This window comes from Thalia democratica, unplaced genomic scaffold, assembly GCF_965202585.1.
Source record: "Thalia democratica unplaced genomic scaffold, ktThaDemo2.hap1.1 HAP1_SCAFFOLD_204, whole genome shotgun sequence".
Lineage (NCBI taxonomy): Eukaryota > Metazoa > Chordata > Thaliacea > Salpida > Salpidae > Thalia > Thalia democratica.
Window position 1 is genome coordinate 7,913 of NW_028139327.1, and position 20,233 is coordinate 28,145.

The 20,233-nt window shown below is 25.2% G+C and overlaps 1 pseudogene; it reads left to right on the plus strand.

Annotated features, from left to right (window-relative positions):
* Positions 1–1,161: 1,161 nt before the first annotated feature.
* LOC145845938 (lamin-B3-like) lies at positions 1,162–14,292 on the plus strand (annotated as a pseudogene).
* Positions 14,293–20,233: the final 5,941 nt, after the last annotated feature.

The following is a 20,233-nucleotide window of genomic DNA, read 5'->3' on the forward strand; positions in this document are numbered from 1 at the left end:
GGAAAAATTTGGAAAAAAACCAGTGGCAACCTTGTTTATATCAAACAGTTTATTTAATGTGTAATTAATGTATGAAATTTAACTATTGATTAAGTTGGGTAAAAAATTTCTTTGAAGCTTTTTGAATATTAAAGTTTTGATTTTTTTTCAGGTTTTTCTAGATTTTTTTAAAAAATTATTATGGAGACACCAGTTCAACGAAAAAAGTAAGTGTATCATCTAGTATTAAAATTTATTGAAATTCAAGTGTTATTTGAAATATTTATGTACACATAGTCTTTGTATATAAAAATCAAAAAAAAGTTTAAAGTTAAAATCACATTACTATTAGTTATAGTTAAATGATGAGAATTAAAAATAAAAAAAAACTTAATTGTTTTTATTAAAAACCTTGATCAAAGTAGTAGATTATTCTATTTAAAAAAAAATACTTATTTTGTTTTGCCTTAAAAGAAAAAATAAGCAGTTTAGTAATGAAAATTGTTCACTTGAATTTGTTAGTTTGTTGCAACAATATTAATTATTGGTATTGCAGCATTTTAGAGTATGCCTAAAGACAATCCCAGTTCTAAAGACTTATACTAGTCTTTAAATTTAAGTAAATTTAGTTTATTTTACATCAAATAGTTATAAATTTTAGTATCATATTTATATGTGAAAAAAAATTCCTTAAATTTTTTTAAATAAAAGTTGTTTTTTAAATTTATACAACTTGAGAATTTGAGTATTTTAAAGTTATATAAATTAAAAATAGTTAATAAAATTAGTCTTTTTCTAGTTGTTTAGTATTCTTACTTTGTAATATTAAAAATAGTAGAACATCCTAATTATTTTAAATCCTAGTGATTAATTTACAACTTAATTACTTTTAACTTATATAAATACAGTCTAAATGTTTCATAATGTTAAAATATGTATATTAATCAATTTGTAATTGTTGAACATAATTTTTTATAAAAGTAACTTCAGAATTTTTAAACATTTGTGTTGTTAAAAAAATTACAACTGAAAATTGTAACATTTTACAATTAACATGTAAAGTTAATTGTAAACCACATTTAAGTACTAATCAACGACCATTTATATTTTGAGTTGAAGTTAAACTGAAAAAAAACAGTTATTCTAAATAATGTTTTATTTTTTGCAAGGACTAGAAAGTCAATGAGGGGTGGGTTCCCCACCTTTCTGTCACCATCAGTTTCCTCCAACAAGGAACAGAAAGATCAGATGGCTCATCTCAACAATCGCATGGCAGCTTATGTGGAAAAGGTGTTTAATGAAATACTTAGCTGTTGTAATATAAATAGTTTTTTATTGAAAAGGATGATGATTAATGAAATACGCTTGTTGTTATAGTAACAAGTCTGAAGTTTAAAGTTATTTATATGATCAATCACTACCGTTTGAAATATATTTTTTAAATATATCAAAATGCAACACTATGTTATATTATAAGTATAATCTATTATAATAAGCATAATATTGTATTTCGATTGTTATAATCTTCAAGTATAATTTATTTTTTTTTCTAAAGTATTTATAATTACAGGTCAGATCTCTTGGAAGCAGAAAACAGCACTTTGAAAGTCCAAGTTGAACAATATGAAGAAGTTTCAACAAGCAAGGTTTGCATTTTTTTAAAAAGTAGTTCCTTAACAAAATATTTAGAGTAAAAAATGAATAACTTATTAAGTTACTTTTATTAAAGAATCTGACTGAAAAAAAGTTAAGTGTGTAATAAGTTGTGAAAATTTAAAAGTTATAACATAAAAATAGATAGTTTTTTTGAATGTTTTAAGGTAAAATCTTTCTAAAGTTTGATCCTATATTTGTTCTGAAAAATAAAAATTAATTTAAATTTAAAGCATTTTTTTATCAGTTAAACTTTAAAATGTTATTAAAGTTTTTACAATAATTAGTATACAAATCTTATTTTACAGTAAAATCCATTAAACAATATTTACTACTTTTATATTCAACTTTAAAGTTGAAGGATGAAAAATAACTTAGATAAAAATTTTAGAATTTTAAAATATTTATCTAAGTCTTTAAGTTTATTGGTTGGTATTAATTATTTGTACTTGAAACAAACAAAAAATGTTGTTATGTTTTCTAGAAAAAGGGAATTTTTTTTTATATAATTAATCAAAGTTTGTATTATGTATTATGTTTAAGTATTATTTAATAAATCATAATGTTTATAAATATACATCATATTAGAGTTATATATTAGACTACAAAGCTAAAGAGCATTATGAAGCTGAGTTGTCTGAAGCTAGGCGACTTCTTGATGAAACTTCCAAAGAAAAAGCTCACATGCTCTTGATAGAGCAAATTTTGCTGACAAATTGAATGATGCAACAAAAGAGTTAGTATTTATTTAAATTGCTTGAAATATCATTATTATCTTTAATAAGTTTTAAAAACATATAAAAAAGGTAATTTCTATTGGTTCTTGATTTTTTAGATGTGATTTCATTAAAAGTTGTATTTCTAAGCCCTAACTTAAAAATGATAAGGTAAATTTTGTCTTATAAACTCACATAACAAAATATTCAGCAATTTTTATTACTACAAAAAAAAAACAAACTAAATACTTCAATTTTTAGTCTATGTAATTATATAAACAGCTTAGTAAAAAAGTGTAGCAAAATATTGTACAGAAATCAAGCTGTAACAAGACAGTTTGACATACTCAAGTACGAAGTTAACTTAGAAACTTTGAATAATCTTATTTACTTTTTAGACTGCTTTATAAAGCTATGGAACTTTTTAAGTTGTTTGGTTATAAGGGTTACTAGCAGAAGGGCTAGTATCACATTGCTCCTTAGTACTACTTAATCATGCATAAAATTCTGAAAATTCGTATGTGTTTTGTAACCTGTTGCATAATCTGTGGTACATATAGAATTTTAAACTTTAATATAGGAAAATTCCTTTATTTTTACTTTCTTTTACTCTAGATTATTTAGAAAACTGTTGCTGTTTTTTTGTTTCACTGCTATAAAACAGTTGATATTTTAATTATTTGTGTTATATAGTAAGCAATTAAAGAAGTTACTTAAATTTATTTTAAAATAAATATAAACAATTTATATCAAGCATATCAGATATTGAAAGTTTATTGAATGTTCAGTTTTAGTTTTTTATTTGTTTTCTCTTCTTAACTAATAATGAAGTTAAAATTAGTTAAATGAAAATTAAACTCGAGTGAGAATTTAGCTTACTTACTACATCGTAGTAAATCAACATTATGTTATTAGTTTTTCACAAGGTTCCTACAGTTTCTAATTTTTTATTTCTTAATATGGTACTTTGTTACTTGAATAGAAAGTTCTGATTACACATACAATTAATTGATTTTGATAGTTGTTAAAGAAGAATACTATTTGAAAAATTTATCAACTACTGATTTTGTTAGTTTAAACTGAGTAAAAATAAATTAATTTGCACACATCTTTTTATTTATATTTTATTTTGATGTTTGTCGTAAAAAGTCTAATGTCCTAAACTTTTATTAAGAATTTAATAAGTTATTTGTTGAAGTTTTCATTATTACTATAAGTATTATTAGATATCATTGTAAGACTAGAAAAAACTTTGTTATTATTACTTTTAAATTAAAACTTATGTTTATTGTTTAATTATTTGAGTATATATTTAAATTATATTTTATATTTGTGATAATTTAACTTTTATAGCTGTAGTTTAAGTAAGTCTTAAAATAATAATGGTAACTGCAAGGGTTGCTTAGAATATCATATAAGTAATTACTTCTAAAGTTACCGTATAGCTACTAAAACAGCGCAAACACAATATTTTGTGAAAATAGTTGAGGTAGAATTACCGAACCCCGCCCTAGATTGGCATAACGCATGAAGTATCTTAAATGTTTGCTGTTTCTATTGTTATAAAATATATTCTGAACTATTTAGCTTTCAATTTGAATATTTGTTTTTAATATTTTATTTTACTGTTATAAAAAATCTAGAATTTGTATCATACATTGTTTATTGAAAAATTGTTTTTTATTTTTAAAGTGGTTTTAAAATTTTCATTGAATATTTAAGTGTACGTCCAAATAAATTTATTTTATAAAAATAATGAGCAAACTACGCTGTTCTGTGAGATATGTTTGTTATGGTATGTGATATTTAGGAGAAACCAAATAATAAATTTCCACACCGCCTTTCTTAAACAAACAACAACATACGGCGAGTTTGCATTCGACCTTTTAGAATTCTTTCTTTATTGTAGTCCTCTTTCACATAGCGCTGTCGTAAAAGTTATTACTAGAGAGAATTCTTACATTCGTCACTACTATTTAAGTTTTGAGAATTGTTGTTCAATCACAAACATTATGAAACTTTAAAAAGTAAATTTTAATTTATTTAAAAATTAAACCTAAATTACATTTATTGCAAAATTTACCGACAATCTAAGGCATTATACGTGTGTACAGTTAACTAATCGATAACGATTTTGCGTTGCTGTGTGTAGAATATCTAACACCTGTTGTGTAGCCGCTAGCTTAGCTATTATCCACTTAGCAGTATTTTATAGTGATTAATTACAATTTTTGAAACTGAAATGTAAAATCAAATTAAACAAACTACATAATTGATTTTTGATATTTTTGTATCGTTTCCTACATATAAGTTCACTGATAAGTTGTTGCACTAATTGAGTTAAATTTGGGTTAAAATTAATTTTTTTGTAGTTATTAAATATGATTAATTTAATGGTTTTTAATAAAAAAAAGTTCATTGTGACTCAACTATAAGTACGTCAGTTTAATAAATAGAGTCTGATTCATATTCTATAACAATGGAATTTAATTCGTGGTAGTGTTTATTATAGATAAAAATATTATAATGAATGGTTTACATCATCAGCAAACACAAGAACAAAATTTTATACAACAGCAGCATTACTACTTAGCAACGCAGTATGTTAGCTTCATTTTATCAATAATAAATTGAAATTACTGCATACTTGTATAAGAAATACTTAACATTTTTAATTTTTAAAAAATAATGTAGTTTTATATCAACTTACAAAGCCATTATTAAATGAAAACTTATTTTAAAACTTAGCCTATCTCTGCTTTTTACAAAAAAAAAGTTGGAACTTCTGCTTTTAACTTTTTAGATAACCATTACTAATAAAAAATAAATTTTTCATTTTAACAAGGAACCTTTTTTTAGGATTTGCCAGGGTTAAACAAATTTTCAGTCTTTTTTCAAAGCAAACGTTTATTCTTTTTTTTGTTTATGTTTGAAAATAAGTTGATTAGCTCTTTAACGAAGTTAGTTAAAGTTAATATTTAAAACTAAGCTTACTTTTATAAACTAGCACACTTTTTAGTGTTTATATTTTATGACAATTATGTCGTGGTTATTAAACAAAATATATTCTATTCTAATATTTTATTGAAACTGAGCTTGTTTGCTTGATTGTGGTCAGTTTTTCAATAGTTTAAACTTATCAAAATGCGTGCGCAAAAGTATCTACAAAAATTTTAAGAATTTTAATGCTATATAAGTTTATATTCGATTATATATTTCGCACTAGTAATATTAGATTTTTTTTTGTTATTAGTTTCAAGTAATTTTATAACTTCGTCAAAGAATGAATTAATACATTGAATAAGGGTTTATTTTGCGAAGTTTTATAGATAAGCAATAATTATTAGAGCGTTAATTTCCTCTTTTGTTTTTATTATTTTAGCTTTAGAGGCTGATAAATTCCTTTAATGCACTCTATTTTTGTTTTCTTTTTCCTATCTCTATCTAACTTTTTAAAGCTTTTTGAGCTTAACTAGATGTTTTAAATTAAGTTATGTTTACTAATTACGTATCAGTTAACACTTTTCATTATACTTATTCAGGTTTTCTTTTAAGAAATTAACATTATTTGACAACATTGTTTTTTTTTTCGTAGTAGGTTATATTTGTTAATAGTTTAGTATCTTTAATCTTTTAAGTAATAATGGCGGAAGTTAGAATTGTTAAACAGAAACCAAAAAGACCTTCACATAGTCAGTATCAGCAGCAATTACAAAATCAGCAAAGAATTAATTTTGAGTTTCAACAACGGTACATAAACTGACTTTGAAAACTGCTGTTTTTTTAAGAATTTTTTTTATATTAGTTTAAGGGAAAAGGCGAAATTAACATTTAAAGCATACTTTTTCCAATAAATTTTACTTGAATTTTTTGACTTGAACTTATCTTTTCTTTGGACGTACTTAATTTATTATCATTATAGTAAAAGTAATAAAAGTTTTGAATTTTTTTTGAGTTGTATGTAAAACGTTTATAAAATAAAACAGAAACGAAGAACTTTTAAGTTCTAACAACAAACTTCAAGCTGAGTTGAAAAGTGTTCACAGCAGTCTTCAGTTGAAAGAAAACTTCATTGCTACCCAGTCAAAAGACTTTGACGAACTTAAAAAATCTCATGGTATTTGTTTTTTTTCTTTTTTTAGTAGTTTTTAGTAATTGATTTTTTTGAAACTATTGACGTAAACTGTTAAATATTGTTAAACATTATAAATGCAGAAAATTAGCATTTTTTTCAAAAGTTTTAAAACTCTGTATAGTTTATTATTTTTTAATATATATTTATAGTTTTATAAAAGTAGGTTAGTACTTTTAACTTTATTTAAGTTTAATCTTTTAACGCTATAGCTTAATAAAGCAAATGTAAACCAAAATTTAAATATAGCTTTAAAAAACGTAATATAAGTTTGTTTTATAAATTTAAGGTACAAAATGGAAGGATGCATTATGTAAATAAAGGCAGCAGTTAATATTATTTTGAATAAAACATATTTATAATTTAGTTTCGCTTTGATTAGTCTAAATGTTTTTATATGTAAAATATTAATTTAAATTTAGTAATAAGTTCAAATAGGTAGAAAATAAAACTTTCAAATAAACGTCTGCTTTTTTTGGTGATTGTAATACTTTTTTTTTACAGAGAAGTTATCTAGCAAGCTAGCAGCATTGCAACAAGAATACGAAAGTTGTCAACAAGTTCTTGAAAAAGAAACTCTGCAAAGAGTTGATCTTGAAAACAAAATTCAATCTGTCAGAGAAGACCTTCAGTTTAAGGAAAGAATCCATGCTGAGGTAAAAAACAAGTTTCACTTTATTCTATATAGAGAAGGGTTTCCCAAACTCATTTTCATAATTGCCCCCTTGGTAAAAATTAAAAAATAACGCCCCTTTTGTTGTATACCAGCCATTACTGTTCAGTTACCTATTTATTTATTCAGCTCCTTACTGATTATTGTCCCCTGATAGCCAAAATCGCCCCTAAAGGCAATTTTTTATTATTGTTGCAATAAAATATTATTGTATTCCCAACCCTGATCTAAAGTTTATTTTTACAAAACAAAATACAAACGACTTATATCATTTAAAAATGGTCTCCAAGTTTTATTTTTTAAGTTTTATATTAAAAAGGTTGAAGGTTATTTTACTAAAAATTAAGGAAAAAAAATAAAGTTATATATGTTCATTATTCATTTTAGTTTAATTAAGTTTTTCTAATATTATTTAAAATACATATTAAATATCTTATCCAAATTATGCACTATCTTACAACCGACAGTATTGCACATCGAGGTTATGAATTTTGAAGTATGTTTGATTGAAATTAGCTGTATAACAATTCTATCAACATTTCTAACAAACATGACAGGAGCTTACAGAGGCACGTAAAGTGTCAACAGTTACAATCAATGAAGAAACATTCAAAGCTGAGTATGAAAACAAATTGGAAGCTACTATTAACGACCTGCGAGAACAACATGAAGTTGATATGGAACAGTACAAGGATGATGTTGAATCTGCTTTCCAATCTAAAGTTTGTTATTTACAAAATACTTAGACTGCATTCAACTGTTTAAAATAAAAATAAAAATTATGTGTAATGAAAAAAATAAACTGAATTAAGTAAATTATTTTCATTTTCTTTCTATGATTTTAACTGTTTAAAGTAAAGTTACAATAAAAAATATGTTAAAAAAGGAAAAAATTGAATCTTTGTTAAGTAAAGTATCTACACTTGCTTTAAATTGTGTAATTTTAAAGGTTTCTGAGCTACAGTCGAGTCTAGAAGTTTCAAGATCTGCAATCACGACTTCTAGTGAACAATTCACTGCTACAAAAGTTGAGATTGATCACCTTAAAATCAGCATGAACAAACTTCAGAAAGAAGTATGTTTTATTTTAATATAGTAAGATCTAATTATTTGTTCCTATAATAAGTTATATTACCACTTAAGTAAGAAAACCTATTTAATAGTTTAGTAGGTTTTAAAAAACATGACATATAAATTTTAAACTTTTACAATAAAAATCAATATTATTTAGTATAATAGTGATCATTAATTAGATAAACTACAAACGGGTCGGTAGACTGCAACCTAATTTAAGGGAGGTCAATAAAAAACACGCAAGGTATTTTAATTTTAAAATAACTTGTAAAAACAAATAAAATTGAGTGTTTTTAGCATAAAATTTTTACATAATTGATTTCCAGTACACATTTGATTAATAAGTGATTAGTTCAATAAAATTAGGATAAAATATTTTATTCCTGAAATTTTTTAAACACCGGGGCTAGTGAAAAACTTTCATAGTGAATCTAACTTGCCGGCTAGAAAAGCTGCTACCCCTAACCATACCCTGCACTTAGAATTTGTCTTAGACATTATTGTACTAGAGAAACTATTATAGTTTTTTATTTTTGTTCATTCGAAATCTATATCGGGTTACAATTCTCTAAAGGTAATATTCTAGAAAATTTAGGTTAGTTATAATAAAATTCAAGTTAGATGTCCATTTTATCCTTAAAATTTTATATAAGGAAGCGTTCATTTATTGGTTTTAAAGAGTTTAACATTTTTCATTATAACTTAGTAGAACTTAATTGATGATGTTTTTGCAGCTAGAATTAATAATAGTAAATTTACTTTAAATCAATCTGTTTGTTTAATCATTAGTTTTTTTGTAAAAGTCAAATTAGCATACTGTGCTGCGAAAATAGATATTAAAAATTTTAAATTAAATTTTTCTAAAAAGAAATGTTTCTTATAAAATTTAATGATAAAATTATATTTATCATTTATTATTTCCGACTCTGAATTAATAGTAATTTATAGAAAATTTATTATTATAATGTACATTTTACCATGTTTATGTAAATTACAGCATGCTGAAGTGAAAAGCTCAAACGCAGAACTGCAGCGTAAAGTGGAAACTCAACAAGAAATTCACACAGCAGCTATTCGCCAGATGGAGCAAGAGAGAGACGAGACGAAGGAAACGTTGAGTTTGCTGGAGAAGGAGTATCAGGAGCTGGCCGACATCAAGGTGAAACTCGACGGAGAAATTTCCGTCTATAGAAAGCTTCTGGAAGAAGAAGAAACTAGGTTTGCTTTAAAATTTTATTTAGTGCAAAAATTTCCAGAAAGAAATGGTTACCAGCTAATAAAAACATTTATTGAAACTTATAACTAGATTAAATAAGTTTACGTTGGATAAGTATAAAATAAATATTAATTCTACTAAATTAAAGATTGCATATGACGCCCTCTCCAATGCAAACTCGCTCCAAAGCGAAACCTCGTCGCAAGCGGAAACGAGTTGCAGTGCAAGATGACGTCATGTTTTCTGCCAGCTCATCTGATGCACAAGTACGTTCTTAAAAGTCTACGTAATGCAGATTATTATTTTATATTAAATATTTACCTGTATATTCTGTTTTTTTACCATCTAAATTATGTTAATTTATTAAAGATTTAAGATGGCTTGAAATTTTATAAATGTTTCTTTAATTTTTGTTTACTCAATGAAAAGTTTTAATGTTAATTAATAATTAAGTATTTATATATATTTCAGGAACAGCAATCTGCCCCTGTAAAGAGATCTAGACTTGAGGTTGGTTTCTTTATTATGCTGAATTGCGTTATAATTAATACAAGATTAAAAACTAGGATTTTTATACTTATAACAGGGTTGCCACTCGGTCAGGAAAAGTCAGGAAATCAGGAAAAGTCAGGAAAAATTTAAAAAAATGACAAAAGTCAGGAAAAGTCAGGAAAAAATGGGGAGTTTTGAAAAAAAGTCAGGAAAAGTCAGGAAATTTGATAAAATTAAAAAAAAAGTCAAATTTTGTCTGTTTAAATTTCCAGAATTCCTTGTTTCCAAAGCCTTCAAATGGTAAAAATTAATTAAAAGTCCTTTGAAGTCAGAAAAATATTCCAAAATTTTCCCAAAAATTTACAAAAATATTTAACTTTATTTCCAATGCCTTCATCTGGTATAAGTTAGTAAAATATCCTTTATAAAACTGCAGTCTATTGTTTGAATAAATTATATGAAAATTTGATTGAAAGCTAAATATAGTTTCTAGTTTTAGATTATATATTATAGAATAAGTTTAATTTAAGAGTTTGATTTAGAAAAGTCAGGAAAATTTTGGTAAAAAGTCAGGAAAAGTCAGGAAATTTTTCTCAGCTTGATCAGTGGCAACCATGTTATAACATTTTAATAGTTATAGCCTCTTTAAATATAAAATGCTTGAACCTCTTTAAATAAAAAACTTTACCAAAATAATTTGATTTTCTTTGTCAGTCGATCTTACAAAATTTATAAAAACCACTGAGTAATGTTAGGTAACAACTTTTTATATAACTAACCGATTGTTTTTTTCGCTTGAATGCAAAATAGTCCACATAGTTGCGGTCAAATCGTAGAAGTAAACCGCTTAACGTGACCCTTAAACGTCGAGAAGTTTGGTTTGAAAATAAACTTTTCGACACAATTTTCCTTTAAATAGTGTTTTTAAATTAAGCTAGTAGTACTTAGTTAAAAGTAATTGTTTTGATTTGGGTAAAAGCTGTGTTTTATTTACTATGCAATACTTAAATATTGATAAAAGTCAATTAAAAGTTGACCACATCAAATCTAAGGTTCAAGTCGAACAACGAAGGACAACAAAGTACCAGCGTTATACTAACAAGACGCTCAATAATGAGGTTCTTGTTGCAAAAAAAATAATTTGAAAAATCCATAAATGTATAGTTAAACGAAAAGATCTTAATTGTTCAGAAAAATTAATTTCTGCACTGTACATAGAACATTTTAGATACAATTACTTTAATATTAGACTTTTTTTGCAGTCGTAATTTTAATTTAAAATGAACTAACTTTAAAAACTTAAGTTAGTTTTAGTATCTGAAACGAAGCTTTCTAATCATTTAAATATTTAGCACTTATTGTAATTAAATTAATTTATCAATTAAATTATTGCATGAAACCATTAGTAAAACTAGCACTTTTTAATCAACTGAGTTTTTTATTGACTAAATAAAACTAAAATTGTTTGATTTATACCAATGGTTCTCAAAATAATGGAATATTGTGCACATTTTTGAGCTAAATAAAGCTTTTTTTCATTCTATATCAGGGGTCGGCAGCCTTTTGTAATTCGCGGGCCGAATTTACTAGAACGGATTGCTCGCGTGCCGCACTATTTCGAAAAAGTTCTTAGGGGCCGCAGTTGTTTAAAAATAAAAGTAGTAATCTGTATAAAAATACTGTATTAAATCAAAGTTTGATATACTAAGCAATAATAAAGCACTAGTTAAGAGTTTTTATTAAAATAAGAACCCTGTTCTATTTTTTAAAATAATTTTTTTGTGGTTTAAAAAAGTATGTTTTTAGCTAAAAAAAGCCTCTTGGGCTGCATATTTTGGCTTTAAGAGCCGCATTCGGCCCACGGACCGCAGTTTACCGACCCCTGTTCTAGGTAATCAAAAATACATTCTCCTAAACTTAATTTGTAATGATTATTTAATTTAGTATCAAAAAATTCAAGGATTCAGAAAAAAGATGCATACTAGATTTATATCGTACTTATATTAAATTTTCTAACAAACAAGTTTTTACAACTTGCTAAAATTATGTACACCATTGTACACAGGTTAAACTTTTGAGTAAAACTATTCTACACAGCCTTTAGTAATTTTTAGAAGTTTAAAAGTTTCAGTACTAGCTAAAAGAAAACTTAAGAATCAGCAGTAATTAAGTGATAATCATAACTAGTAAAATTAGTAGTTGGTCAAGAATTAAAAAAAAATCCGTATAAGTCAATATTTTTTTTTTTTTATACTGTTTTAAAACTGTTTGTTTGACGCAAGAATTGCAAAACAAACTTTTTTTTAAGTTATTCTCATTGAAATTAGCTCATACTTCTATCTTGAACCTAAAATTAAAGTTGTTATGAGCATTGTAAGTTCTAAAAGTGAATATCAATACAGGGTTGCCAAAAAACCTGGAATCCTTGAAAAACCTGGAATTTGACAATTTAGGCTAAAAAAACCTGGAATTTGAGATACTAAAAAAAAACTTGAAATTTTGTACAAAAATCACTAAAAAACCTGGGATTAAACAACTTTTACATGTAAGTAGTAAAATTTTGATTTGACACTTAATATCTATTGTATAGGTAAATTTTTGTTGTTATCATCAAAAATTTTTTATCAAAAAACATGTTTAAAGAAGCTTTAAGATATCTTTTCAATGTCAACACACTGTTCAAAACAGTTTTTTACCTTAAACTTAAATTAAAACTGAAAATAGATCCTAAAACGTGTAATCTTAAAAATCTGGAAGAAATTTTTAAAATCTGGAGAAAATTTGCCAAAAACATTTGGCCAACCTGTCAATAGCACATCTCTAAAAAACTTGCAGTTTTAACAAGATTTTCCTGCTTTTCACATCCAAGGCTTTTGGATTCAGTAAAATGTAGCCGATGATGTAAGCTATAGAGGATTTATATATATTGTTTAAAAAGATAGTAAACTACCATTTGCATGCTGACAGAGCAAACATATTGTAAGGTTTGAGATCCATTCTATACGACTACATCTGTAATTTATGTAACTGTAAAACATGTCCATAATAAATCAAAGTAGTGAAATCGTAAAATTAAACAAGTTCTCCTTTGAAATTTAAAATAAAAAATATATACAGGGTTGCCACTTTACCTGGAAAACCTGGAATTTGACAATTTAGGAAAAAATAACTGGAAAAACCTGGAATTTATAACAAAAATCACTTAAAATCCTGAAATTTTAAACAATTTTTACATGTTAAGTAGAAAATTTTTGATTTGACTCAAAAAATCTACCTTATAGATAAAGTAAAAATAAAATAGTAAAAGAAAAAGGTAGCGTTCAATAATTATGAAGTAGACTAGTACTTGTTTTTTTTTTAAGTATGTCGCAAAGCAATGTTTAATTTTTTTGTCACAATTAAGCTTAACGAAATATTTTAGTTAATGCAACTAATTGCATGTTGTAAATATATTGTAAAATTTAAATAAAAATTTAAAAGCAGTTTCTGAGCTGTAAATTGTTCTACATACTAATTATTCAATTCATTTAAAAAAGTTTGTTTATTGTATAGTAGTTTTTAGGTATTTTGCATTTGTAATAAATTGCACTAGTTACTTCATAATTAGCCTTGCTGTTGTATGTTTCATAAAAACTTGGTCTGTATAAGTTAATAAATGTGAATTAGCTTAAGTTCTCGTATTTTTTAAAGTACAGTTGAAATGATCAAATAAGTTTTTGTTTAAATTATTTAAAAAAAAAATTGTTTCCAAACTTAGATTAGAATTTTTAGTTTATCTTTAAAAACCAGCATACCTCTATGACTTTTATTTAAAATCAAAATTTTTTATTATTTCTAACCTTTTTTAGAAATCTTATATTTTTTTAATAATCGGTTTTTCATTTATAGCTGGTTGTTGTAGTACTTATACTATGACTACTACAGAATGTTTACAATAAGTAAAATATTTACGAAACCTTATCAACAGTTTTTTTTTCACAGAACCCAGAAGAACAAAACAGTTGTGCGATAATGTAAGAACTTGAGAATGTGTAAATTCACCTGATTTGAGTCAATAATTGTTTTTCATTCCCAAAACAAAAGTTACATTTTAAATAAATGCTTATTACTAAAATTTTAACATAACCGAATTAAAGTTAAATTTTTCTGTTTTTGTAAATGTGCCTTGTCTTTTGTCCTTTATTACCATCATGAAGGTGTTTAATTAGATTTTATATATATTGTACAAAGTTTGAATTTTAGTTTTTGTAAATAAGGTTAATTACTATGATTATAAGTTAAAATTGACTTCCCTGTACAGTTTGAGCGTATTGTTTGCTGTTTTATTGAAGTTTGATGATAATAAAGTCCTTACACGTTGAAATTGTAAACTTTTGTTATAACATTTTCTAACCTATATAGAAAATAATTAGAATAATTTTTGACATAACTGTATTAACTTATTTGTAACTATAGTGTTTTACAATAAGAAGCAAAAATAAAAAACACTTCAAGATTTTATCGTATAAAGCATCGTAGCAGGAGTCTTAAAACAATGCAGATCAATAAAAAGTCATATAAATAATGTTATTAACTATTAAGCTTTATGGTTCCGATAATCTGCTAACATTTTAATAGAAATTAAGCTTTAAACCTTTGCACGTATACACGCTATCAGATATATCATTATACTCAACTCCAGTTATATATGCCAGATAGTTTTAATTGAATTTTAATTTCCAGTAATTACTTTACTAAAATACTCATGTAGTTTAAAAACTACATCTATGATTATTTTAGATAGAAAACGAAATTTTCTTTATATCATGTCCTTAATTTTATCATAATCTAGTTGTAATGATATCAATTATCAATATTAATTTTGAAAGTCTGATTTGAAAAATTAAAATAAGTGGGCGTTTAAAATATCATTTGTTTAGCTTTGAATAAAGTAAGCGGTATAAGGATTTTCAAATTTTACACAAATTTAGTTGGAAGATGCACACTTGTACATTTTTGAATTTGATATATGCAATTTACCCTATAAACACTTTTATTTTATATTTTTTCATAGTTTTCTGATTAAATAAAATAAATACCATACGTTTAGCTATGAAACAGCAATGTATTTGCTTAAGTCTAATATTATATGACTAAAAATTTATAGTTTTACAGTCAAACTGATACTTGTAAAACCTCGACGCTAAAAACTTTTTAGAGATTAAACTACCGAAATCGTTTGTTTTTTCATGTTTATCATCAGTTTGATTAAGTAATAAAAATTTGTAAGTAGTTTAAGTATAAGAGTTTTATTAGAATAAGATTACATATATACTACGCTAAACAATTTAAAAACGTTTTCCTAGTTCACATTTCTCATCGGGCTAAAAAGAAAGATCGAGCGGCAACTGACTACTGGAAGATAATTTAAGAGAACAAAATAAATTTGCTGTTATACATAATTGGACGATAGAACTTTCTTGTCTCTAAAACTGTTTTTAATTTGATTGAACTATTAAAGAAGTTATGTAATTTCAAATGAAAAAAAAAATTGCTCTTTCTAGGTAAAAGTTACTAGAGTTTTTTCAAAATATCACTTACAAAAGCTACAAAATATTACCTGAAGTAATTACTTTATATAATCTTTTAACCATTTTTTTTTAGTACAGTTATTGTTTATTGAAAAATAAGATTAGTTGTTTGAAAATTTAATTTTTTAAGTTTTATAAACCATTTTTTTTTCAAAAAATAAACATATAAACATTTTTCAAAATGTGCTTATAAAGTCCTTAAAGTATAGTTTTATGTCTGTGAACTAAAATTTCTGAAGCTTTTTTTTGTAGCTTTTCTAACATATTAGCTCTAGACTAAAAAAGAGGTTTCTTTCAGGCAAAAAAGTTTTAAAACCCTACTTCTACTCTATAAAACTTCCCTAAGATTATAATGCAATAAAAAAACATCAAATATTTTGAGTTTTCAAAAAGCTTATTTTTTTAATGGGAAACATACCATACTGAATAAAAAAGGTAAACAAGCAGTTATATATAATTATTTTAAGTATGTTCGTGTTTTAATTTAAGTTAATTTTTTGAATAGTAAAAAGTAAGTTTTGAATAGAAAACTAGCAAAAGCTGGCTGCACTCAAAATTACAGAACTTCTGAAATAATTGAAGTAGAAAACAAACAAAACCAGTCTTACCTGTACTTAAAACTTTCTTTAAAACTCTTACCAAAAAGTCGTATTTTGAGCTTCGTAGGCCATCTAACTCTGTATCCAGTGTTTTTCCGGCATCTCCTGCGACAATGATGAATCTCAGCTGTATCAGCTTTGCTGTTCCGCTGAGCCTCTCCTAATCGTGGATAATAATATCCTGATGCACGGACAACAGTTAGAATCTCATTTTTATGATCTGGCTTTGTACTTGCAGAGGTCACTCCAGCTTCGTAGGTTTTTTTTTGCTGGAAAGTTTGAGCTTTGAAAATGAGTCACCTGACGAACAAAAACGGAAAAAGGGGCATGCTCTTAAACTGGATAGCCGTAACTTTTTTGTATCACGACTACTAGTATGGACCTTTAAAATGTAAGTGGTGCGAAAAAAACTGCAATTATAACCGACGATCTTCTTTGTATTAAGGTTGGTATTGCAGCTCTTCAGGAAACATGCATTCACGGTAAAAGCTCTATTAGAGAAAAAGACTATACACTCTTTTCATATGGTAAGTTTGTTGATGAAAGAAGGGAACATTGTTTATGGTTTGCTGTCAAGAGTACTTTTTAGAATTTGTTTAACAAGGTATTACGGTAACGAACGTATTGCCATACCAAGATAGGAACTGCAGCTTTCATTAGCATATATGTGCACACATCAGACTCTGACGACCAAATAAAAAATAATCTTAATGAGAAGCTAAACATCTTAAAAAGAAAATTACACCAAAATAACTAGCTTGTCATTTTGTGTTACCTTAATGCAAGGGTTTAATCTAATCACGACTCTTGGGCTCACTGTCTAGGACATTTTGGTTTTGGAAAAAGTAATATGTCTCTTCATCATCGGACACATCTGATTCTAAGTCTTGTTCTAGGATCCAAAAAAGTATACATCAGAATGCATTGGAATTTTTTGTAAATAAAAAACAGGCTTATGTGGATAATCAGTAAGATCAAAGTAAAACGATCCTTCAAAGACTACGTCAATAATAAGTTTATTAGACACAATCAAAAAAAAAAAAAGATCAAAAAATTTGGTATAAAGGTTTGGTGTACAAAGAAACTTTTCGGTCATCTGCTTTAATTAAAAGTTATAATGAACAAAAACAAACAGTTAAAATTCAAACTTTGAATAAAGAAAAACTCACAACAAAGACTTGTAAAAATAAGACAATACAAAACATACATTAAATTTAATAATTAATTTATCAAAAAATTTACATGAATATAAAAAGTTCTAACTAAATCGAAAAATAAAAACTCAGTTATGTTTACTTTAAATATTTTCTTAAAAAAAGAGCTATAACATAGATTGCAACAGATGAAAACAATGCGCTCAAGAAACACAAATGTTAAAAATAGATAAACAAAAAAATTAAAGGTTTTTTTCAAACTATAAATTTTACAAATATAATTTAATATTAGATTATAATATTATTAAAATCTAACTCATAGCAAAAAAAAAACATTATGTCTGAATTAATATGTCGGAAATTAAACAGTAACTTAAAAAAAATCCATCTGAATTTATGTCTGAATTAAATTCAGATGAATTTTTTAAAATAAGGATCAAAAAAAACTTCATGTTTTATTTTTGATGTCATAAGGACGGAAAACATCTAAAACTGAAATTAAAATTAAGTTTAAAACCCCCTCAATTCCCACCCGAGTAAATTCAAACCCGAAGCCATTCCCACACGATCAGTTCTCACCCAACCAATTCCTACCCGAATCAATTGTCAACCAATCAATTTTGATTGTCACTTTTACACATTATCCTTTTTGCACAGTGTCAGTTTTGCATAAATGTCACTTTTCAACTAATCATCATTTTTTATGACTGCACTTTTGCACAAAGAGTTGTGTAAATCTGACCCGCCGACTGAAAAATTATTCACTCCTACGTTATAACATAGTTGCAAAATTACTATGAACAAATCGTCAAAAACCTAATTTTATGAAAAAAAAACCTTTGTTCAGTATTTAGAATTTCTTTTATCTGATATAAAGTAATTAAAGTTGTTAAACCAACTTAAATTTACAATTTTGTACTAATTTTTTACGAGATAAAATACTACTTAAATGAGTATTTTGTTTATCCAATAAAAAAAACTTAACTATCCTACTTAAAACTTACACGTTAAATTTTATAATTAAAGTAAACTCATTATAAAATTATTACTTTTTATACTTAAATATGATAAAATTGTGGTGTTGTGATTATTTTTATTTTGCAGAATACAAAACACAGTTCTTTTCTAACAAACATAATATAGAAAGTAAATTGTTAGCCTACCTTTAACACGTTTTATTTTATTTTAATTATTTTTTTAAAGATTAAAAATTGTTTACAATGATGGGTGAAAATTGCAAAAACAAGTAGCAAAAATCAAGTTATTAAATTTCGAACTATTTTCTAAACATAAATGTATCAGCCGTGGTAACATAATAGTGGTGTACGACTCGATAACCGAAAGGTTCCTTTGTACACCAGGTCCTTAGACCAAACTTTTTGAGCGCTTTTTTCATCGTTTGATAAACAATACAGCATAAAAAACTTAAAATTAACACTGAAAAGTACTCCAGTGAAAGTGAACGTTATTAACAATTAAAAGTGCGGACCTCAAACTAAATCTGACCAAGGTTTGAGTATTTAATTGTTGAGTTTTGCAATTTTTATAGAACTTTTTTATAAGTGGCTAATAGTTTTATCATTAAAAAAAAAATAATAAATACAGACTGTTTCCAATACAGGTAGGGTATGCCAGGATTTTGAAGGTAAAAATATAAAATTCTATTATAAAAACTGACGAAATTCAGTCTATTTCAAACATTTTATTTATATTAAAACAAAGTTTAGCTAAGGTTAGTTAAAAGATTTTTTTTAATTTTGGCTATTTAACCTATTTCTTAAATCTTAGGCTAAGTGCTTATTTATTCTTTATATTGTATTATATCTTGTTTAATAAATTACAATACGTTTTTTATTTACTTAGATAAGCTCTATCACTTGCTTTTAATTAAACTTAAATTTTACTTAATAGTATCTAATAAATTAAACTTTTTTTTATTTTCTAATAATTTTATATAAACAGAAGTTTATTATTTATTTTAAACAGAACTTTAGTATAATTTGTAAAACAATGTTTGCCTTTTTTAGATTGTAGCGTAAAAAACTTAAGTTTTTCAGGTCAAAAAAAAGTTTTTTTATTTTGTTAGAACAATTAAGTACCTTATTTTTAAATTATTATCTATGTTGTTTATGCTTTGTTGCTAGTATTTACATATTAACTCTTTAGTCAATAAGTAAGTCTTGATTTTAAGATTTTATCTGAACAAAGTTTATTAAAAAAATATAGCTAAAAAACATAAGTTTTGTTACTTTGTATATTTTATCGACTTTGTTTTATGCTATTTGTTATAACTATTACACTGGAGATTATTTCCGTGATTATATTAGAACCATATCATCTTAAAAAATATTTAAATTTGTTTAAATTATAATCTTTTACTGACCCATTTACTAGTTAGTAATGATACTATTACAAAAATAAAAGGTTTACTTTTTTTTTGAATTTAAATTCTTAAAATTTTTAATTGTTTCTTTGATAAACAAAGTTAGGTTATTTAACTTAGGTTAGACTAGGTCAGTGAAAAGTGTAAAAAAGACAGTTTTTTAGAACTTTTCATACAGTAACATAGCATGATATCATCAGCTGAGCTATATATATTTTTTCTGTTTTATAATTTTACTTGTTTACTGTTAATGCTAATTAAAAAAATTAAATATAGTTATACTTTTTTTTTATGAAAAGTTTATGGTTTTGACTGATACTACGTTTATAAATTTAAAATAACTTTGAATCCAACAACAAAAGTTTTTTTAAAAGTATACTTAAACTTATTTATGCATTTAAAGATATACTAGTGTTTTATAATAGTCATACAAGTATAAAATTAAAATAGATCTAGTTTAAAAAAAGACATATATGTAGGTTAGAAAGTTCAAATATAGTTTAAAAATAAGTTTATAGCAAAAAAACATGCGTTAATTTTTTTATATCATAAATTCTCTTTAAGATGCATAATAAATATAAAAAAATTAATC